Source organism: Ambystoma mexicanum, chromosome 9, assembly GCF_040938575.1.
Source record: "Ambystoma mexicanum isolate Mex_15411 chromosome 9, UKY_AmexF1_1, whole genome shotgun sequence".
Lineage (NCBI taxonomy): Eukaryota > Metazoa > Chordata > Amphibia > Caudata > Ambystomatidae > Ambystoma > Ambystoma mexicanum.
Window position 1 is genome coordinate 1,258,758,566 of NC_090931.1, and position 24,019 is coordinate 1,258,782,584.

Here is a 24,019-nt window from a genome sequence, read left to right on the forward strand (position 1 = left end):
GCTCTGCAACCACCTTCTCAGTTGGTGAGCTCAGAGGTGGCTGGTTACGCTGCCCTTTGTCCCCAGACAGTGTGCACTCATCACTCATTAGCATGCCTGTTATGGATAAAAGTGAGGGAGTACTCATTAAATGTAATAAAATAAATACATTCATTGTTCTGCTGGTCCGGCCTTTGCATAGTGTAAAGATGCTGCACAGGCGCAGGGGCACGTCCATGTGCCACGCAATTATCTTGTGTTATCTGCATGCAGCCTTTGAGCTCCACGCAGATAGCGTAGCCTCGAGAGATCAGACTGCCAGTGGGGCGGCAGAGGTTTGGCTCCGCCAGCAGGATTTAATGTGCTAACAGACATGGGCGTAGGACATGGGGTTAGGGGGCATAAATCCCCCCCACAATTTTAATTGGGGGGGTATAAAGTCATTTATCCCCCCCAGAATTTGTGCCACTTCAGCATGTAAAATACATCTGCAGCTCGCACTGCAGGCTGCAGATGTCATGCGCAGGGACGTCAATTAGGAGTCGCAACTGTGACCTCTGAGGTCTCCCTTGCTACCCATAAAAAAAAATGGAAAAATAAATAAAAGTGTCCTTTTTTTTGTAATGCAAGCTCCTGGACTGTGGCCAGCACCATGTTGCTCTTTAATTCTGAAGTGGCTGACTTTCTTGTTCAGGACTCTTAAAAAAAAAAGAAGAAAAAAAAGAACAGGGGTGCCACAAGTCTAACACTTTCAGCACTGACCCTAAATAAGAAAGGATAGGAAAACCAAATTATGTGTCTTTCTGGAATTCTATACAATAATTGCTAGATTCATTAAAGGTTAATTTCAGGCACACTTCAGGGGGTGAGTCACTGATTTAGTCTGTTCTTAAACACCTCAACTCAGCCTTTCATCCTTCTGAGGTCGATGAATGAGTACCAACAAAGGTTGGGTGATATTGGGTTATATTTTTTCTATATAAAGTGCTTAAAGGCATGGTCTAGTAACATTTTTTATTGTCCCTACGGGTCGGCCATGTTTTTTTAAGCCTAAGTGGCTCGATTTTAGAAAACTTTCCTATGGACCTTACCCGAGTTTTCGTCCATTAAACGCACGCAAAAACAAGCACCAGGGAGCCGCCATTTTCTGATACTCCTATCTTTTCCCCGATCGCCCTGGCTGACCTGCTTTTGCGGCACTAAATCAATTCCCCCGCCCCTGAGCCTGTCATCAGCAGACTCGTACCGCCCATTTCCCAACGCCAAAGCACGTCTTGTGTCACCATTCGCTGCGCTTCAGCTAATGACGTGTCGCCATGGAAATGGCAGGACGCCTCTTTCCTCAATAAGTATAAACAGACCGTTTCACAACACACAGCAGCAGATTTTCGATTCCATTCCTCTCTGTGTGTTACTTTGAGTATTCTGTGACTCGTTTCAGTGCTCTGGTCAGCTACCTTCGCCGCTTGTAGCCCGTCTGAACAAATACCAGTACCACCGCTATAAATTATTTTAGTTTGTTTAACACAAAATGGCTACAATAATGCCCTACATGTACGAGCCCGAGTATACCGAGGAGGAACTATTAGAAAGGGAAGCACGCGAAAACGATGGGGATTCGGACGGCAGTTGGCAGGACGAATCAACAGATGAAGAGCCTGGGCCTAGTCGAATGGACGGCGTCTCCACCTGGTGCACATGCAATCGGTGCGAGCTAATGCCAACTGAGGACAATAACTGCTGCTGCCGAGTAAACTCGGGATGCCTGGCTTACATTTTGGAAGGCGAGCCACGACCGCAATGCATCACCGAGCTGCCAGACTTCAGGGCAGCCTGCCTCACACGGGCCCTGTTGAGAATAATGATGGTGCTTATGCACGAACTTCGCGCAACTGTTCGTCCTCGTAATCCGAGTAACAAGTAAGAATACTCTGCTTGTCATGCCACTCCTATTTCATGTTCTTCTACTATATCCAAAATGACATCTACATATCATTGTAACACATGTAAGTCGTTCAATAGTGTGCATTGTCTAGATAGCATTTGTCCGTGCAGAATGCCATTAGTTACAAGAATTGTCATTGACAACAAACGTTTATTAAACTTATCTTGGTCATTTAAAAACAGTTTGTTTCATTCCTTTTCACAGGTGGTACAGGCTGGTGGCCTATTGTTCCTTTACATGGTGGCTCCACAGGAGGCTTGGACACCGCGTTCGAAGAGTGATACCCGCCTGTGCCTTTCGTGCCATTAGAGAAACGTTCCCGAGTGACAGCGGTCAGTACAGGGGATTTTCTCTCGCTGTGCTGCAACCTGACCTGTATAATCTTTAAAGTCTTGTATTTTTGTGTCATGAAAATAAGATACAAAATAAAACACCACATATATTTTAATAACGGTTGTTTCAATTTTTTAAATGAATCAAGTGTGTCTCCATTCAAGGATGGACGTCAGACATCTGTGCTCCGAATGGGTGAAGGTCTGGTCGCTGTGAAGTAGGGTGGTCACTATCTATCTAAGCTAACATAACATATTCTCGATAATACATGCACTAAATAACACTTGTTCAAAGTCTTTCAGTAGGTTATGTCTCTATAAAAGTAACACATATATCTATACTAACAATTACCATTGGATTATACAGGCCTTAGGGTCTTGACCACTATAATACACCGGTTGAAGTGTGGGTCTGTGCTCACAAGAATCTCCGGTATGTGGCATTTGTTATTGATAAGCAACGTTATACTATCATTGATATAAAGGCGATATACTATATATTGATATAAAGGCGGTTCGCGCCAGTCGATGTGCGCTTGCATGGGGGGCTGTCAGGGGCGCGAAAGGCCAAGGTGCCAAACAGCATGTACACTTCAAAAGGTATCCCACGCCAAGGGGCCATCGGTCACATGGCCTCCTCAGACCCCGTGTCTCCAGCCAGGCCTCCCCTTGAAGCAGGCCGCCCCCCTGCAATCCACATAAGTGTGTCTCCATTCAGCAGTCTTCCTGTGCCTTATCTGCACGCCCAGGCCAATCCATCCCACCCACACTCTATCAAAGGCTGTTCGCACCTGGGGATGAGCGCTGGCATGGGGGGCTGTGACGGGCGCAAACGGCCAAGGTGCCAAACAACATGTACACTTCAAAAGGTATCCCACGCCAAGGGGCCATCGGTCACATGGCCTCCTCAGACCCCGTGTCTCCAGCCAGGCCTCCCCTTGAAGCAGGCCGCCCCCCTGCAATCCACATAAGTGTGTCTCCATTCAGCAGTCTTCCTGTGCCTTATCTGCACGCCCCAGGCCCATCCATCCCACCCCCCTCTATCAAAGGTGGTTCGCGCCAGTGGATGCGCGCTGGCATGGGGGGCAGTCAGGGGCGCGAAAGGCCAAGGTGCCAAACTACATGTACACTTCAAAAGGTGTCCCACGCCAAGGGGCCATCGGTCACATGGCCTCCTCAGACCCCGTGTCTCCAGCCAGGCCTCCCCTTGAAGCAGGCCGCCCCCCTGCAATCCACATAAGTGTGTCTCCATTCAGCAGTCTTCCTGTGCCTTATCTGCACGCCCCAGGCCCATCCATCCCACCCCCCTCTATCAAAGGTGGTTCGCGCCGGTGGATGCGCGCTGGCATGGGGGGCTGTCAGGGGCGCGAAAGGCCAAGGTGCCAAACTACATGTACACTTCAAAAGGTGTCCCACACCAAGGGGCCATCGGTCACATGGCCTCCTCAGACCCCGTGTCTCCAGCCAGGCCTCCCCTTGAAGCAGGCCGCCCTACTGCAATCCACATAAGTGTGTCTCCATTCAGCAGTCTTCCTGTGCTTTATCTGCATGCCCCAGGCCCATCCATCCCACCCCCCCTCTATCAAAGGCGGTTCGCACCCGGGGATGAGCGCTGGCATGGGGGGCTGTGACGGACGCAAACGGCCAAGGTGCCAAACAGCATGTACACTTCAAAAGGTATCCCACGCCAAGGGGCCATCGGTCACATGGCCTCCTCAGACCTCGTGTCTCCAGCCAGGCCTCCCCTTGAAGCAGGCCGCCCCCCTGCAATCCACATAAGTGTGTCTCCATTCAGCAGTCTTCCTGTGCCTTATCTGCACGCCCCAGGCCCATCCATCCCACCCCCCTCTATCAAAGGCGGTTCGTGCCGGTGGATGCGCGCTGGCATGGGGGGCTGTGACGGATGCAAACGGCCAAGGTGCCAAACAGCATGTACACTTCAAAAGGTGTCCCACGCCAAGGGGCCACCGGTCACATGGCCTCCTCAGACCCCGTGTCTCCAGCCAGACCTCCCCTTGGAGCAGGCCGCCCCCCTACATACGTCATTCATTCACAAACACACCCCTGTTTCTAATACTTTATAAACCACTTGATATATCTCATGAGAACATCTTTGTGCTTTGCAAGTCAACTCCTGAACGTGTTACCTGGCAACCACTGAGATCTACGCTAATCTGCTCGTCGTCGTGCTATCCGTGAACTTCTGTGACCGCTTAGAGCAAACCCATCAGTGTGCTACCTGTGGCCACCCACCTATTCTCCTGCAACATACTGCTCTGCTTGCTGAATCCAACTGTTTGTTGGTCAAGGTAAGGCCATGTATCCTAGTCATATTTCGCAGATTGTTTAATTGTATCTATTGCGAGTTGAGTACACAATAGTGCTAGGTTCATTGGCCTCATTGCTATTGACTTGAGTTTCCATTGCTATGCTATCAATAGATCTATTTATTTTCATCTGCGTCTATTGTCATCGAATTGCACCCTTCGGGGGTCCAGTCTATAATGTAACAATGTTTCCTTATCCTGCAATACAGAACATCCAAGGGATGAGTCACATGTTCTGTTTTTAGTCACATCATTTATATATTTCTGCAACTTATGCAAATACTAAGCCGCATATAATGAACTGGTATAGTTCCTGCGACCAAAACAAACCTTGCATTGATCATTGTATGGTTCATTTACTTTTGTATCAAATCTTTATTCTTGAAGATTGTATAATAATGTCGATATTTACTTTTCAGATTTATCAACAATGCCTGCCTGTTCGATTAGCGGTTGCCCTTCGAAGACCCATGCTAAATCTGAAGGCACTACAATGCATGTATTCCCGAAAACTGTTGATCGAATAAGAGAATGGGTCAGACATTGCGGCTATCCACTGGATGAGCTGGAAAGTAGAGTCCAACAAGTCTTACAGGACAAGAGGGGTGATCGATACCACATCTGCAGCCGGCACTTTTTCTTGGACATGTACACAACATCTTGGGTAACAAAGAAGAAAAAACGGCGAACGACACGGAAATTGCTCGAAAATGCTATTCCCACTCTATTCGTCCACATTCCGCCACCGGTGAGTCAAGTATCCGGATTTAGCTTTAGGCCTTGCTGTAGTGTGTAGGTATCTGAACGGATTAATTGATATTGTAGGTGTTCTATCCCTTGTAATAATTTCGATATTGATATGAGTGTATAGTTTTTTGAATAATGACATTTACCAATATATTCTTTTTCGATTTCATAACCCACAAACGCAATGTATATATATGGGAACAGGGAACTGTGCTGTATTGAGCATTTTACAAGCATTCTGTCGCCTTACATGGCTATTTTTAATATTGGCATTTCATTATCAATCATTAATTTACCTTTACAACTTCTTGACTATCCCTTGAATCTGAAGCAAGAACATTCTACAACCGTGACGTGGTCGCAGTTATCAACCACTTCTATCGAGTATCAGGTAATCTTACTAGGCTAATCCGCTACAGGCCTGTTTTATGCATGTCAAGTAATATTTTTATTTTATCGTGTAATCATTTTACCGAATGTTTGGTTAGTGCTTTCCAATTGATATACACCTTAGTTATCGTCCACTGGTGTTTGTTTTCAGTTATAATTAGTGTTATCCATACTAATGCAAGTACTGTCTTTCAGGGAGATGCTGAAGCGTCCGCCACATCTACAACATTTCTAGATGTTCAACAGCTGGAGGTATGGATAATGACAGCTCCATCGAGCGTCATCATCAGAGCTGGAATTCTTGTCGTTTGATTGTTCTACACCAGGGATCCCCAACGGGTAGCTCGGGAGCAACATGTTGCTCACGGCACCATAAATTGTTGCTCGCCAGTTGCCCTGGGCCATGGTGTGAAGGCTTAGAAGGAGGTGCTGAATGGATGAGACCTCAATAGCACTGTAGTCAGGACAGACTCCTGGACTGTGCAAGAATGTTGGCCAATGAGCCGCTGTGTTTCCTGATGGATTATTTGTATACATACAAGATTTGTTTGGTGCCACTATGCACATAATTCTTCAGTAAATGTCCTTACTTGTTATGGTAGTGTCATTGCTAAAACCCTGTCATCTCCAGTTACTTTGCCCAGCTGACAAATGTATTAATGAGTACAATATTTGAACCATGTTTGTGTCATGGAGAAAATTGGCATATTCTGTTCTTTGGTACAACTAGTATGAGCATAATGGACAAGGAGGTGGTATGCATACTCAACTTTCCTTTATTAAATAATGTGCATGCACACTTTCTGTACAAGTGGTGTTTGCGTTTGATCCCACCATGTATATTTATCGACAATATTCATTTTGGTGTCTCCTGTATTTATTATTACATAGTGTCCCAGCGGAAAAATGGTCTTCGTTTGATAACCTGCCCATCTAGCACATGGTTAATGGCCAGATACGGTAAATGCATGCCACATTTTTCATAATTAATTTGCCCTGTATTCCAATCCAATTAATTGATTGTTAATAGGTTTAAACTAACAAGTCAATTAATTGATTCAAATACTCAGTTAACACCACCACACCCCTCTATGAAGTGGTCATCAAATGCACAAAGGTTTGACCAATGTTTGCCACTAAGCCTTGTGTAAAATCCCTTTTGGGCAGAGTAAGTATGCTCCAAATAATTGAGAAAGGTATTATTTTTATTCCTAACCACTTTTTCACCAATGCAACAGCCTTCTGGAGCTTTAATACACACCATTTGCCATAACATTCCCAAATAATTCTCAGGAGGTAACCTCCAAAGGCCCAATGAAGTGATCTTTAAGGGCTACTATGTAATGACCTGAAGTACTAATTCATATTTATATTTCTCCATTAAGTCAGCAACATTTAAAAACATGTTTCATATTTTTCATACAATTCACACAGAACAAGCCCAAAATAAAAAAGCAACTTCAACATAATCAAACTTGCTATATGTACAAGTCTGAACATTACAATTAATTATATATAACATAGCTCCCATGCATTCCATGCTTGTGCAAAACAGAGAAACAGCAAATTAACTGAAAATGAACCAAATCTTTGACTCCTATTTTGCAAGCGCACTTTGTGCTTCCTCCTGCACACTTTCTTAATTTATTGAGTGGGTACATTTAAACGTACCATTACCACCAGCCTCCTGCATTCTGGGGATCTTATTTGACAGATTTCTCCTTGCCATCTTATGTGTGTACGTAAGTCTGTATATAAGGCTAAAGTGGGCAGCCTATGTATATTTTGGACATCTGACTCTCTTTTTTCATCGGACACGCTCTTGCTTTTGGAGCTATTTTGAGGTGGCTTAATGCACCACATGTAGTTATATTGCATCCCTATTCAAATGGACAGTGCCTTACAACTGCCCATAACCACAAGTATTTCTCTTCACCAGGGGAGGCTACAATCGCACTTGCACTGAAATTCAATTTATGATTAGCAGAAAATCCCAGATGTGCATTTAAAAAATAAGGAACATTCTTAACCGGCCTGACACTCAAATTGAACACCCCCAATTCGGCTCACAAGGGGCTAGCAGGTGTATCTGCAGGAAGACCTGCTATTTGGCACAGGAATTTATTTTGCAACCCCTCCAGGAAATGACAGTTCTAACCACCCTAGATTTTGCAGCCTTAAAATCATGGAGCAGACCTTTTTCTTATATACCTCCAACTTCTCCAATCAGAATGCCGCAAACCTGAAATAACAACGTAAAAAGCCATCTAATCATTAATGATGCCTTTTCAGCTATCTTATTAAAATTACTGATGCAAGCACTGCTCTTTCAGAAGAGTAGGCTCGGATAAAAATGAGACTGCCCCCTCATCTCTACATTCATTTAAAAACTATCTACAAGGTTTCACCCTTTGCCTGAACACCATCATTTTTATTTTTATTAAATTTAATTTCAAACTGTAATTCCCAAAATAGTAACTTGTGTTTAACAGGCCCTGTTGGAGACCTGCTGGGGGCAAGGCCAAATTGTTGCGTCTTCTGCATAAGAGTGCATGCTATAAAATGAACCCTTCAGGTGGAGGGTGGATTAACTTTCCTAAGAGAAGTACTAGAATCAACATCCAAAAGGAATACATTGGGACCATCTGACATCCCTGCTTGTCACCTTTATTTGTGTTGGAAAACAATGTATAATTCCACAATCTTGTATATTGGACAGATGTTGAGATGTCTGCGTATCACAATGGATAAGACTTAAAAAACCATTAGTGACCTGTAAGAATGTAGAAGTAGGACTCGGACACAGTGGGCTCATGTTGATTGACATATACTTTTATTGAAAGGAAAAGGGTGGGGGACTGGGGGAACTCCTGCCTTTCCCTAAAGCTAAGAGGGGTTTCCCTTCCTCAACCAAAACTAAGGAAACTGTCAGTATGTCTTGTCTAAAGTAAAAAGTCCACTGTCTGTCACAAGTCCGAAGCCTATTTCCATCCCTCACACTATTTACTAACCTATAAAAAACAAAATGTCTTCTTAATTCAGAAGAATAGGTTGTAGATCCAATCAAAGAGTTCCAAATAACACAGGTTCCAAACCCAAAGTTCTTAAATGCAAAACAAAGTTCCATAAAGCTCTTAGATATTTCTCTGTTGCACAAACTTCGTAGCAACCAGGGGCAACAACTCCCTTGTCCTGGTTCCTTCTCTTGGCAACTCTATTTATTGGACCACAGCCAGGGGCAATGACTCATTTGCCCTGGTTCCTTCTCTTTTAGGTCCTAGATCTCTGCCTTTGTCTCTTTCTGCTTTGGCCAACTTGGTTCACTTCCCTGCCAAGTATGGTCCTTAGTAAATTACTCTGTGGTTTCCCTTCTGCTCATGGGATTGTGCCCCAGACCTCTCTTTATGTTTGGGAACTGGGAGCCCTCTTCTCTCAAGTACCACCATGAGGAAGAGGACTTGTGTGTTTCACCTGTAGTGGGTCCCAAACCCCCCTTCTTTGCGTGAGGGTACTTGGAGCTCTCTTCTCCCATGTACCACCACAAGGGGGATGACTTGTGTGGTTCTCGTGTAGTGGGTCCCAGACACCTTTTTTATGTTTGGGTACTTGGAGCCCTTTCCTCCCAAGTACCGCCACAAGGAAGAGGACTCATGTTGCTTTCGTTTGGTGGGTCCCAAACCCTTAAGTTTCTCATGTTGGCTGACAGACATGGTTCACATGCCTGCCAGGTACTGTGACTATTAAGATGCTGGCTGCACCGTCTTAGTTTCCCACCAGCCAGCCTGAGTGCTCCCCTTTGTAGTGGGTTCTGGTCTGCCCAGGAACACTGCAATGTCAATCTTTCCCAGGACAGCTTGGTCTTCCTTTCACGCGCTTCCCTGTCTGCAGGAACACCGGGAGCTTCTCTCTGCCAGCTCGCCTTTCGGTCCTTCCACTGTGGACTGGCCCTTGTCCTTCCAGCTCCTCTCTTGGCATCCTGGTGTGCTTCCTTGCACTTTCCTGCACCATGCTGGCTCCTGCAGCTCCTTCATGGAGGACTAGACAACTTCTTCCTGAGTCCCTCGTCCCTTTCTACTATGCATTGACCAATGAGCAGCCAGCAACAACTAGACTGCTCATTGTGGTTCTTAGGAGAACTCTTCATGCCTCTGCTCCTCCTCTTCATCCCAGTACTTATTCCAAGTTGTCTAGAATGCTCATGTTGGTTATGCAGAACACTCTACATTCCTCCATGCATCTTATTTGTCTCAGTTGTTATCAATAACATATCTTTCAACTCTTCCCCATTCTTCCTCGTCTCAGTATTTCTAACCTTGATCTCCCTTGGGTCAGTTGTGCTCTTCATAGTCCCAGTACTTATCTAGGGAAGGGGTTGTTCTTTGGGTTATAGGAATGTGGGGGGGGTCCTAGGGTCTGGCGATTGGCGAGTATATTGCGTTCCCAGGGTAGGGTTGCTCCTAGTCCCAGGAGGGGTTTCCTCTCCCATGTGATTCTCTCCCTGTGCACCACCCTCAGGGGAACTATTGTACCGAGGACGTACCGCCCTGGCCACATGGGAATGGTCTCCCCCATAGGGGAGAAGGGACAGCATCCACAGATTTGTCACAGACTCCAATAAAATGTAAATTCCGCCACATTATGTTTCTATCAATCAAATACCGACGAAATCCACCCTGGAGTGCTACGGACTCCATAATTGGGGACTAGCACTGCCAAACCACCACTTGGAATCTGGCAGTGATACCGCTGGACCAAGTAGCAGTAACAGTACCGTTGAGATGCCACCAAACTCGTAATAAGCCCCAATGTCCAGTAAGGGAATTGGCCTATAACCTTGAGGGGCTGGTTTTCCAAGAAATACTTTTCTAAGGGGATGGCATAATGCCTGTCTTGACAACAACAATAAACATAAAACGATTTGGTATCCTTCAAAAAAGCTTCCATTTTTTCTCAAATTTTTTTTTTGTCTTAATGCAATTTTTTAGGCCATTTTGAAACTATAAATCTGACCAGCAGTGTACACACCCCTCATTAAATCATGGTTCAGTTTTCTTTTCGAGATTCTACATTCTGCATCAAACTGGTGCATCCCTTTCTATAACCTGGAACTCCTGAACTTGGGGGCACGGTTTGCCAATAGCTCTGTCCTGGATAGTTTCTCCTAAAGACTCAGACAAACTGACGCTTTCCTTTGTGGCCTCTGAACTGTTCAACAGTTTTAAGAGAATGTTAATTTCTTGTGAATTAGTAATTCTTTCCAATGCCTCCTTTTCGAGCGTAGGCATCGCCAACCAGCCTCTCTGGCTTTCAGATATCTTCTTTGTGGTGCTTACCCTGGCCATTGGAAAATTAACTCAAGAGGATTGTGTTTACTCTTTGATCAATAAGAAATGTAACATTTCATAACATTCCTGAAGAAAAAAAACCTCCACAATACAGTCATCAATGACTGTGGAACAGTATTGCCGATCTTGCATGCTTAGGAATGCACCATTTACCATTAAAGATCCCATAAAGTCCTAGGCAGAATCTCAGGCTCAGTTCATGGCCATTTTTACTGTCCATACATTTGCACTAATATTTTGCTCGGGAACCTGAAACCCCTGGTAATGTTTATTTACTCCTACTCTATTTTTGAACAGCTGGACTGGTCCTATATGTCTATAAATGTACTACTGACCACTCAATTTCCTCAACATTCCTTGTAAACAACCACTTAAAGTCAAATAAAGTTAAAGGCCTTGCACATTTCCTTGACTAGAATAAAACGTGGTCTAGATAACTATTAAGTACTGCAAATTAAATGTTCTATATGCAGTTTTAATTTTGTTACATTTCTAATTTGTGTTGCAAACAATTTGTCTGCCAACTGTGCGCCGATATATTCCGTCGAAAAATTGATGTTGCTCACCATTTAATTTGATATGCCAATGTTGCTCATTGCGCACAAAAGGTTGGGGACCCCTGGTGTAGGTGATACCAAGATGATCCAGATCATCGAAAAGGGGCTTCATGAAGACATTATATAGGATAGGTGAGACACAGGATGCTTGAGGCACTCCGCAAGGGATGGGGATAGGGTCTGCAGCTGCAGTGGGAGAGAAGACTCTCATGGTCTGATTACTTAGAAAGGATTGTATCCAGGTTATGGCTTCTGCTGAGAGGTGGGCGGCCGTGTACAAATGACTACATAAAACCCCTGTGGTCCACAAGGTCGAATGCAGCCGAAAGGTCCAGGAGGAGAAGGAGGGCTGATTTCCCCTTATCCCTGAGTTTGTCAATCTGGAGTTTCAGATCTATTAAAGCTGTTTCGGTCCCATGCTGAGGCCAAAAGCCAGATTGGCATGATCCAAGTAAAAGGTTAGATTCCAGATGTTTTTTAATTTGTCCGTAGCCCATTTTGTCAATAATTTTCAGAAGAAAAGGCACTGTAGTAATTGGGCAGTAATTTGTGGGTATAGATGGATTAGGGTATGTTTTTTAAGTAATGGGAGTAACCAAGATTATTTGAGGTTAGATGGGATAATGCCTGACGAGAATGAAGCATTAATGAGTTTAATAATGAAGGGGGCCAGATCTCTGGCTGCATCCTTTATGAGTTGTGCAGGGCATTGATCGGTTTTGATTGTGGTGACTTTAGAGAACTTAAAGCGGGGCGATCAGCAGTGTTATTGGGTAGAGCGTGATTGATTACGGTAGGAGTGGTGGTAATTAATGCAGCTTTTTTCTTAGCGATTTTTGTTTGTAGGGTTGTAAATTTATTAGCTAGAGCTCGCTGTATGTTATCACACCAAAGTTTATCTTTTATGCAGTTACCTGGCACTGGGATAGGAGCTTCTAGCTCTTTCAAGATAACAAAGAGCTCCTTTATACTAGATTTGGCTTGTGAAATTCTGTAATTATAGGTTTCAATTTCGTTAGGAGTATTTCACTTTTATAGAGGGCCATTATAGTATTAAGGTTGGTCTTGTTTTCCTTAGATGAAAGTGATCTCCGGGATACTTCACATTGTCTTTTTTTTGTACGTAATTTTTTCAAATATGGTGTGTACCATGAGTTAAGATGGGTTTTCGGTTTACTTTGTCTCATTTTAAGTGGCGCTATTGCGTCTAGTGACGTGGTCATAACTTAATTAATTTCCTTGACCAATGCATCAGGCCCTAGGTTTTCAGGGAGTGCATTGAGAGTGGGGAGAATGAGCGGGAGTAGATTGTCATAGGTAATATTCTTTTTGTTGCTTGTGGGACTGGGTGGAGCTAGCGAGATATGCATGGGCATAGGTTTTTCAGTAGCTAGGGAGAAGGATACTAGGTAGTGGTCTGTCCAGATCTGAGGGGATATGGAAGAGATTAAGGCATTGCAGTTGTAATCTGCCACCCAGTCAAGTGTTCTTCCTTTGTTGTGAGTAGAATGAATCACTATCTGGGTGAAGCCTAGTTCCATTAGTGTTAGCCACGCTAATGGTAGATGTGTCGTTGGGATCATTGAATCCTAGGTTCATGTCCCCTAGTAATAGGACTTGAGAAGAGTTTTTTAAGTTATTGGACAGGATGTTCGAGATATCTTCCTCGAAGGTACCAATATGGCCTGGAGGTCTGTATATCAAATGGATCGTGAGAGTCTGGGAATTGTTGATAGTGAGGTTAGCAGAGAGATTCTCACATGATTTAATATCGAGGGGAGGCGCTAGTCTAATAGGGAGATTAGATTTAGCAATGAGGGCAATACCTCCTCCTCGTGCTTCATTTCTATCAGATCTTAAGATAGTGTAACCATTAGGAATGCCAATGAGAGGGCTGGGCCTGCGGCGGCATGTAGCCATGATTCAGTGATCGCCAAGAAGTCGAGGTGTTATGACTGGATAATGTCAGATATCTCTGTTGCGTGAGCGACCAGCGATCTGGTGTTAATTAAGGCGCCTTTGAGGTTAGGGTTGGTGGAGGCTAGTAATGGTGAGGCGTCTGTATTTTTGGTCTTAGAGGGAATGTGATTGAATGACGCATATGCAGACAGAGATTTGTGTTGTCCTTATTCTTTGTAATTAGGTGTTGCAGAGTGTAGATTATTATTCCTATTATTAGGGATAGTGAGAGTTCTTGCTAATGGTTCAAATAATTTGGTTAACCTTGAGCAGAGTCTTTCATTTCTGGTGGTATTGATACAAGGTTGGGTGTGAGACATTGTGGGCTGTTCTGGTGCCCAAATAGGGTTATCTGACAATTGAGTATAAGTCGGTTTATTTGTATGCGTAGTGGCCATCCTAAGATTATGAGTGGTATTGTGGTCGAGAACTAGGAGGGTTAAAAATATATAAGACATTTCTGTTAATGTGATGGAGAAAACAGAGTGGCCCTTAATATGTACATTTTGGGTCTAAGATCTAAAAAGGTAATAGTCCCAAGGACACAATAGTTGGGATTACTATAGCGGAATTTCCTTCCTCCTTACTCATTCATAATAGTACAGTGTGGGCTAGTTCAGACCTTCACACCCCGGAGGAGCAGATTCGAAAATATACAGCATAGGCTAATTCAATTTTGCATAGGATAGGCATAATCAGAATAGTACTGGATAGGCTACTTCACGTCTGTGCTTCATAAATTGATTCAGATCTACACGGGTGGGCAGGATCAAAGTGTACAGAAAGGCCTAATTCAATATATGCAACATTGGCTAATTTAAATTTGGAACAAAATAGGCTGATTCAAATCTATACGGCAGAGTATCTGCACAGCCGGTTTGTATCTACACTGAATAGGCTTGTTCATAGCTACATAGAGTAAGCAGATGTAAGAAAGTTTATACAGGATAGGCAAGAATAGATTATACAAATGAGGCAGAGTCACATTTTCACTATACGGCAAAATCGAGTTATTTGACTACGTATGGCTAATTCTGATCGCATAGTAACTGGTCATAAATAATACAGGGCTAGTGCAAGTAACACAATAGGCATCACTCGAGTATATAGTTATAGGTAGTATTGTCTGAGGGTAGTGCCCCAGTGGTGCTAGTTCTCCTCTAATGATGGTAGGGATATTGCAGTCGCAGGTTTGAAGCAGCAAGGTAAATAGGCTTATTTCAATGCTTCGTGCTTGTGGGCTCTGTCCATAGCATTTATAAGAGGATGACGGGATGCAGTACTTATGGGTGCTCGGCGATGGATGTGCCGTGCAGTAATAAAATGTCAATCATTTTTATCCAGACCTCATGGCTACTCGGCGCCCACTGGCAAACAGGGTCAAACAGGGCCTTGGAAGGCCTTTGAAGAGGCCGGCTCTTCCGCCTTCCGGCGTAAGCGGGCAAATTTCAAACGATGCGTTACTCGGCAACCAGGCAACACTCAGCCTCGATGTGGCGCAGCGATGCTCCCGACATTTTGTTTGCAAAAAATGTGGGCCCTGGCGCGGTTATGGACCCGGGCTGCTTTGGGTGGAATAGGATGCTGGGAATGGCAAATGCTCACTAAAAGTGAATGGGCATATGAAGATTCTTGAAAAACAGTGGATGTGATCTCTCCGCGGCAGAGGGATGGCACTCGGCAGGGTTCGCTCAGATCGGCAGCCACGTCGGTCGGCTCCTCCTTGGCTACAGTTTTTCAACCAGCAGATACACCTCTTAATAATGCAGTTATTTGGAGTTTCTCATTAGGGACTACTCCATCTAGGTCCAGATGAAGGCAGACTAAAAAATTACCTGCCAAAACGTCCAAGAAAGTGCCAGGACTCGAAAATAGGAAGGCCTGCTCGAAACTTTCTGCTAATAAATAGTGACGTCGACCTTCAATAAACACCCGAAGTTTCATTCACTAGGGAACTCAGAGGAGTACACTTCCACTAGATTCAGAGGAACAAATACCCAAAATGAACACTGGAACTATCGAGGTGTAACTACAAGTTTAGGGAAACCTTTTAGATTTTCACAACATTAAATGCTCATGCTATGCATAGTATGTATTCCTTTTCCTTTTACCGTATGTAATGTTCTGTTAAAACATTTTGTTTGTATCCACACATGAACTGTTTGTTTGTATTAAGTCTTTTGGATTGAAAGAACTCCTAGGAATGTATAACCCTCGCTGTGTATGAAATTTGAGTTATATTCATATATTCATATATATTATAGCATAAGTTGTTAAATGCTGCATATCCTGTCAATGTTTTGCACTAAAAGTAAAAACAAGTTTTGTTGAAACAATTTAGAAAAAATGAAAAAATAAGAGGATGGGGATTGATATACCATTACTCTATACTAAAATATAAAATAAGTTGAATCACAATGGACTGGTGATTGTAATTTACTGTTGCTAACAATGCTGGCAATTTGGAGACTTTAAATGTGTACGAATAGTAAAAAATTAAATGCACACAACTGTGCTCACAAACAGACCTGACGGTGTTCCTGCCTTCCTCTTGCCCGCAATACCTGTAAATACTGTGCCTTCCACAGATAAGTATGCACCGTCTTTGAGGGTAATGCCCCCCTTGGTTGCGCCCGTGGTCCCTGTGACAGCACTGATAGCACTGCAGAAATTAACCAATCAGACAGCCTCTGCTACTGCCAGCAACATGACTCACAGGGATACACTGCCCCCTAGAGCATGTACTACTGCAACGCAGATATGCACCACTGATTCTGTAAAAAATGACTTGCTCGCCTATATGCCACAAATGCCTGCCGGTATTGCACCTGATTTTGCTAAAAATGACCTGTGCCCCATAACCCGCTATTGACCGTATATACTGCACCAAATATGCTCTTATTTTTTTTTTTTTAAACTTTTATTTATTCAGCTCGGTGACACAAGTACAGGTGAGTCAACATAAACCATACAGGGTAAACAGTAATCAGACAATATGAATACGCATAATTTATACAAGCAAAGCATCAGAAGAAAAAAAACGGCAAGAAAGAAAGGAGTTGGGTGCATATACACGTGAGGGCCCATGGGAGGTCGGACCACCCATACATGAGGGAGATAATTCAAAGGGGAATCTTGAAAACAGTATGGGGGGTGGGTCAAGCAGAGGGAGGAGAAGACCCCGGGTCCGAGTCAGATTCAATGGAGGACATAAATAAACGAAACTGCAGCCATATATCCCTAGGCCTGGAATGAGTGGGCTGCTGTGTCGCCCAGACCTCCTCCGTGTCAGAGGCCCATGTCACTGCCCTAAGCCATTGTGCGTGGGTAGGGGTGTAAGGCCGAAGCCAACAAAGCAGAATTGTGCGCACAGCAAGTAGCATGCACAGGCCAGCAAGTTTTCTGGAGTCACGGTGGAGGTCGGGGAAGTCATGAAACAAACATGTCATTGGGGATAAGAGGATGTGGGAATCAAGGATAGAGGACATAGTAGAGCACACCGAGGTCCAGAATTGGACAAGTCGGGGGCAAGACCACAGCATGTGAAGATAGTCTGCATTCTCGCATGCGCATCTGGGGCACCCAGGGGGGGAGTCGTTTGAAATGCGATGCAGTCTGGCCGGAGTGTAGTGGTATCTATGAAGTACCTTGAATTGGATTAATTTAAACCGGGAGTTGAAAGAGACATCCCGGGTGCGTGAGCACATGTGGGCCCAGCGTTCGTCAGTCATCTCGAGTCCAAGGTCGATCTCCCAATAGTGCCGGAGTTTAGAGAATGCGGGGGGCGACCTAGTTTGGAGGAGAGTGTATACTCTCGAGATTTTGCCCCTCAGGGGGACGGGAGAGGTTAATTCAGCAACTGCAGGTTCGTCAGGAGGTAACGCCGGGAAGCATGTGTACTTGTGTTTGAGTACCCTACGGAGTGAAGAATATTGAAGCCAAATAGAAGGTCTCTGTCTGAGAGAAGCCGGGAGGTCAGGCCACTCAATAAAAATGCCTTGATCAAAGAGGTCACGGAGTAGTTCATACCCGGCGTCGGCCCAGCAACGAACCACGGAAGGAGGGACCCGTGGGACCTCAGGGTAAAAGTTCCAGATCGGAAGATTGCCATGAAAGGGGTGAGTAACACCTAGTATCCGCCATAGTTTGGACAAGGCCAGCGATGTGCATGTCGCAGGGTCCATGGAGCCCGGTACCATTGGGATGGGTGAGATCACAAGAGATCGAATGTCGCGGTCGCTGACTGACAGTCTCTCCAACCTAACATGAGGAGGGGAGTCTGGGATAGCGAACCAATGCGCAGTGTGTTGGAGTTGTGCAGCCAACCAGTACCTAAAGAAATCTGGTGCACCGAATCCACCAGTTTCCATCGGAGCAGAAAGCGTCTCAAGTTTTAGGCAGACTGCACCAGAATGCCAAAGGAATGAGTTCAGGGTGCGAGACAACGTCTGGAAGTAATCTGTTCCCGGCCACTGGGGGATGTTGGCAAACTTATACAGTAGCTGTGGAAGTACCACCATCTTCAGAACTCCTATCCTACCCGCCAATGAGATCGGAAGTTTATCCCAGCCCTGTATTTTAACTGCAAGGTTCACTAGGTATGACTGGTAGTTTTCCTGCAGGACCCGTTCGGCATGCCTGGACACCACCACGCCCAAGTAAGTGAACTTAGATTGGGCCCATGCGAATCCCATTGTATCAGGAGGCGGAAGAGTGCTAGGAGTGAGCGGGAAAAGGGTTGATTTGGAGCAGTTTACCGTGAGACCAGAGGTACGACCGAATAGGGCAACATCCTCCAGTATAGGGGCCAGGTTAATCTCAGGGGAACGGATATAAAGGAGGGCGTCATCAGCATACAGAGAGACTATATCTGAGGAGCCGGCTGTGCGCAGGCCCCTATGGGAATGGTTCTGGCGCAGCATGTCGGCGAACGGCTCCATCGCTAAAGCAAAGATTAAGGGCGAAAGGGGACAACCCTGTCTAGTGCCCCTGGCAACGTGGAAAAGAGGGGAACAGCGGCCCTCGGTGCGGACTCTGGCCACTGGATCGGAGTAGAGTATTTTTATCCAAGACACAAATGTGGGGCCGAATTTGCACCTGTCAAGTACCCGCCACAAGTAGTTCCATGAGACCGAGTCAAAGGCCTTTTGCATATCTAGGGCCGCGGTCACCGCATGTACATCAGGGCTTACTCTACTTATAATGCTAAATAGACGTCTCAAGTTCAAGGAGGTGGAACGGTTCGGGATAAAACCCGACTGGTCTGGGTGGATGATGTGTGGCATAAGGGGGATAAGCCGCAGAGCGAGTGCCTTAGCATATATCTTGACATCACAGTTAATCAATGAAAGCGGGCGGTAAGAGCCGCATTGGGTAGAGGGTTTGTTAGGTTTGAGCAGAACTGTGATAGTAGCTTCACGGAGTGAGGGGGGGAACCGACCCATCTCCACAGACTCCTCCCAGAGTGCCGTCAGATGGGGGAGCAGGAGCGATTTAAAGCGTTTATAGAACTCGATGGGTATACCATCCGAGCCTGGGGATTTGCCTGAAGCCAGGGAGTCCATGGCCTCCGAGAACTCCTGAGGGGTGAGCGAGCTCTCGAGGGCTCCAATAGTGGCGGGAGAGAGGGCCGAGAGGGGAAGTTTGTCAAGGTAAGCATCAATTTCGGCCGTAGTGGCAACGTCGGAGTGAGCGTACAGGGATTGATAAAAGGAGAGGAATTCAGCATTGACCTCTCCAGAGGAAGTGGCCAGTGACCCATCCGGTCTCTCAATCCCGGGAATGGATGTGGGGCCGAATTCTCGGCGAAGCAGTCTAGCCAAGAGCCGGCTGGGGCGCTCACCCTCTCCGTATCTTCTTGCCTGACCGGGGCTGTCCAGGAACTTCAGCGAGCGGTCAGCGAGCGGGCGAAAGGTGTCCAGCTCCGTGCCAATTAACGCAAGGATTTCCGGATTCGGGTCCGAGGTGTACTGGGCTTCCAACCTAGATAGTGTGGCCTCACTCCCAGCGATTTCCCTCCGGATAGTTTTAAGGATACCGTTCTCCTTGGAGAGGGCGATGCCTCTGATATAGACCTTGAAGGCCTCCCCTAGTATGGCTTGCGAGGAAACTGAATCAGTGTTGATCCTGAAGAACTCCTCAATTGCCGACTCCATCTCCGAGCAAAAGACCGGGTCGAGGAGAGAGAGGGGTTTCATCCTCCAGTACCTGGCCCGATCCCGATCGAGGCCCCAGCACAGGGTGACAGTCACCGGGGAGTGGTCCGATAGGGTCCTAGGGAGAATCGCCATATTAGTCACGGTCTTAAGTAGGTCGCCAGATAACAACCATCTATCAATCCGGGAGAAGGAATCGTGAACCGAGGAGTAAAAAGAATAGGAGCGGGAGTCTGGGTATAGGAACCTCCAGGCATCAAACAAGGATAGACGAGGAAGTGAGGAGAGTGCGGTGTATGCTGCTCTGGAGAGTTGACGAGGTCTGGAACCGGATCTATCAAGATCCACATCAAATATCGTATTGAAGTCACCTCCCCAGAGTATCGGGATCAGGGGGAAACCTGCTAGGAGATTTATGAGATCAGTATAAAAGTCGGGATCATCAATGTTAGGGCCATATATATTGAGCAATACAATCTCTCTATTTTGTAGAACACCATGGAGAAGAACGTACCTGCCCTGGGGGTCGATTAGGGTAGTAGTGGGGACAAATCTAAGGCTCCTATGAATGAGGGTCATGACCCCGCGGCTCTGGGTGGAGTATGTAGTGAAGTACCTCTGTGGGCCCCATGATCTTGCGAACTTGTCACAAAACTCCGTGCGTGCATGCGTTTCCTGAAGGAACAGGACTTTAGCCCGGTGTCGTTCGGCCTGAAGTTGTAACAACCTCATCTTTTTGTGGTTTCCCAACCCCCTTACATTCCAACTCATGAACGTCAAAGGATCCTCACCAATCCCTCCATCAGTAGCCATCGAAAAACACGGGTGTATGAAAGTATGCACCCCATGGTCGTCTCCCAGTGCGCGCAAATCTGTATTGCCACTGGGGGCATAGTAATTCGTACTCAACCTTCCCTGTGAACACCAAGTTTTTTTAACATAAAACCCCATTCCCCCCTCCCCCTCCCACATTCCTCCCCCAAACGGAGGGATGACAGCCCTATAACCCAACAGGAAAAACAAAAACAGTGGCATCAACGCCTGGGGGGCCTGTGAGGTGGCCTGGCGGTGATGCTCCGAACCGTGAGGCAGTGAACGGATAGCTGTATGTGCCCGTTATTAGTGTCCGTATCCCTCTAAAGGAGGTCCCGTGAGGGCGGGGGCAGTTATGGCAAACACAATGTAAATCAATCTATCGGGGAAAGCCGACTACGTAGCATAAAACAATGTGCAGCAGACAACATAGGCAAAAAAAATACAACAAGAAAGCAACTGGCTTAATTAGGTGCAGTCAAGTGTTCTCGTCGGGACACCATAGGACAATGACAAAGTGCTGATGGGCCAAAGCAGTGCCGAAGTAGGATAGAGAGGTATCCGCTGATCGAATGTTCTAAAACAATAGTGTGCCAGTGATAGTGTTCGCTAGCAGATTGTTTCAACCAGGAAAGCGTTCGTCTATGAACCTAGAGGCTTCCTCGGGCAACGTAAAAAAATAAACACGACGGCGTGTTCAACACGTAACTTAGCGGGATACAGCATAGAGTATTTCACCTGGAGGTCGCGTAATCTCTTCTTCACTGCAAGGAAGGTCCTGCGCTCCCGTTGTACTGCTATCGAAAAGTCCGGATAAAGATGGATCCTAGCACCACCTAGGAGGAGATCTCCCTTGGCCCTCGCCGCCCTGAGGAGAGTGTCCCGATCTCGAAAGTTTAAAAGCCTAGCAATTATCGGGCGTGGAGGCGCTCCAGGTTTTGGTTTCGCCGTGAGAGAGCGATGGGCCCTCTCGATCGCAAACTGCGGGGAGAGTTTCGGGGAGTCGAGGAGTTGAAGCAGCATACTCTCCACATAGTCCTCCATAGGTCCTTGCAGACCATCCTCCGGAACCCCGACAATGCGGAGGTTGTTGCGTCTCGAGCGAGACTCCAGGTCTTCATTTTTCTTCTCCACTTCGGCAACTCGGGTGGATAGCGTAGACACCTCTGCGCGGAGAGAACCCAGGCCGTCCTCAGCAGTGCTCACCCGCTCCTCAATCTCGGTCACTCGACCATCGGTTCTCTCCATGTGCGCCTTGATGGAGGATATCGTGCCATTCATATCGTCGAGCTTACTGTGTATAGTGGTAAACCCTTCGCGGATAAACTCCAACATTTTCTGGGAATCGGGTGGTTCCGGGGTGAGTGAGGCGTCTTGTGTAGATGTCTCCCCTGCAAGGGGGGTCGGGGGTTTAGCAAACATGTTGATGGAGGATTGCTTCTTGCCGGTCCGTGTCGACATGTCGCCGATGCAGGGGTAGGCCCAGGTCGCGCCGAGCAACGGGTGTATCGGCCCGTGCGAGATCAAGGTGGCCGGCGGGAAGAATTCGGCTGGAAAACCGCGTTACGGTTGTAGGGGGGCCGATGGGACTCAGTATAAGGCGCTGAAGGTCGGATAGCAAACAGCACACCGCCCTGGATGGGGCAGCGGAGCGGAACGCTCAGGAGTCCGGAGAGGGAGCCGCACGCCGAGCGCGGGGCGCCCCTCCCCCACACAGTAGGCCGCACGCCGCGGGGCTCAAGTGAAGGGCCCTGGAGCCGGTTATGGGGATCAGCAGGCCGGCGGCCCCGCCCAGCACGCAGAGGTCCGAAACTCCGCAATGGAGAAGGTCCGGAGATCGAAACTCGCACAGTAGATTCCCCGTCCGGTTAATGACCCGCGCCGGGGACCAGCTTCGCGTTGTGCCGGGGCAAACAGGAGATTTTCAGCGTGAGGTTGCCGCACGGGACGGAGCGATGAATCAGGCGGCCATCTTGCTTCGAGCGCAACAGCGCCCCCTTAAATATGCTCTTATTTAATGCAACCCCTTTGTGCCACAAATGCCCATCTGTATTACACTTGATGTTTCTAAAAGTGACCTGCGCCCATGCTCTGAAAATGCCTACCCAGCTCGCCAGATTTCAGCCGCCTGAGCCCTTACCCAAGACTCTGCGTCCTGACATTCTGCCAGTCAAAACAGGACCTGAGTATCTGCTCTCCACGAAAATATTGCACAGCAACTGGCATGCGACTCTGACATTCTTTTTTTTTTTTTTTAAATATTTTATTGATTTTATATTTTTTAAAAAACAAACAACACACACCACAATACAACTGTTAATTATTTACAGAAACCACAAAAGAAAATACGAGAAAGGAAAAAGAGAAAAAAACGAAAAAAAAAGGAAAAGAAAGGGAAAACTCCCCCCACCCCCCATCAAGCCAGAGCCGGCTCCCTTGCATCCTCAGTCGGGGTACCGTCATGAGAAACATTGTCCGTAGGCACATCTTCAGAATTCACAGAGTCGTCCAAGCCCTGTTGTGGGTTGGTCATAGAGGCCACCAATTGTCGCCAGGCCAGCAAGGGCCCTATCTCCTCCTCGCCCCCTCTAGTGACCGCTTCAAACCAGACCACGGATTCAGCCTCCGCCCACCTCATAATGTCCGCCCACCATAGTTCCACTCTCGGCCTGCTAGCCGATTTCCAGTTCATGGCAATCCTGCGTTTGGCCAGAACATATGCCAGGTCCCTCAGCTTGCTCAAATGCCTAAAGTGTCTGGGCCTGGGGAAGATCCCAAGCATACATGACCGGGCAGATCCCACGTCCAACACCACTCCCCCACTTGCGAGCTTCATCTTGACCTCCTCCCAAAATCTATACACTTCCGGGCAGGCCCAAAACATATGTAGCAACCCAGCTTCCACCTCCCCACACCTGGGGCATTTTTGAGTAATCGAGCCTCCGAACCGTGCGATCCTCTGGGGAGTCAGGTAGGCCCTGTGAGTAATGTAAAACTGGAGTTGTTGGAGCCGTGCATTTCTGGACACCTTTTTATGATATCCCAGGACCCTCTTCCACTGACCCTCCGTCATGAGTTCACCCATCTCCTCTTCCCATTCATGCCTCAGTTGGGGCAACTCTTTCCCAGCCTTCGTTCTGAGGAGTTCGTATATTCGTGATATTTCATGCCCACCCTCTGAGACATCATACATAGTTTCAAGGGTGGCATCAGGATCATCTGCCAGTGCCGTCTCCGGCCATCTCTTTCTTACACGTTTTACTAGCCTAGCATGGGTGATGTACTGGCCTCTGTGCACCCCCGTCTCATCCTGCAACTTTTGAAAGTCCAGCGCCTCCCCCTCTCTCCATATGTCCCCAAGCGTGGCCAGGCCCACCGGCTCCCAATGCCTGCGGACAGAGTGAAACAGTTGGGTGTCGTTTTCACACAGGGCCACCAGCGGGACCTGCCATGATAGTGGTTCTGACTCC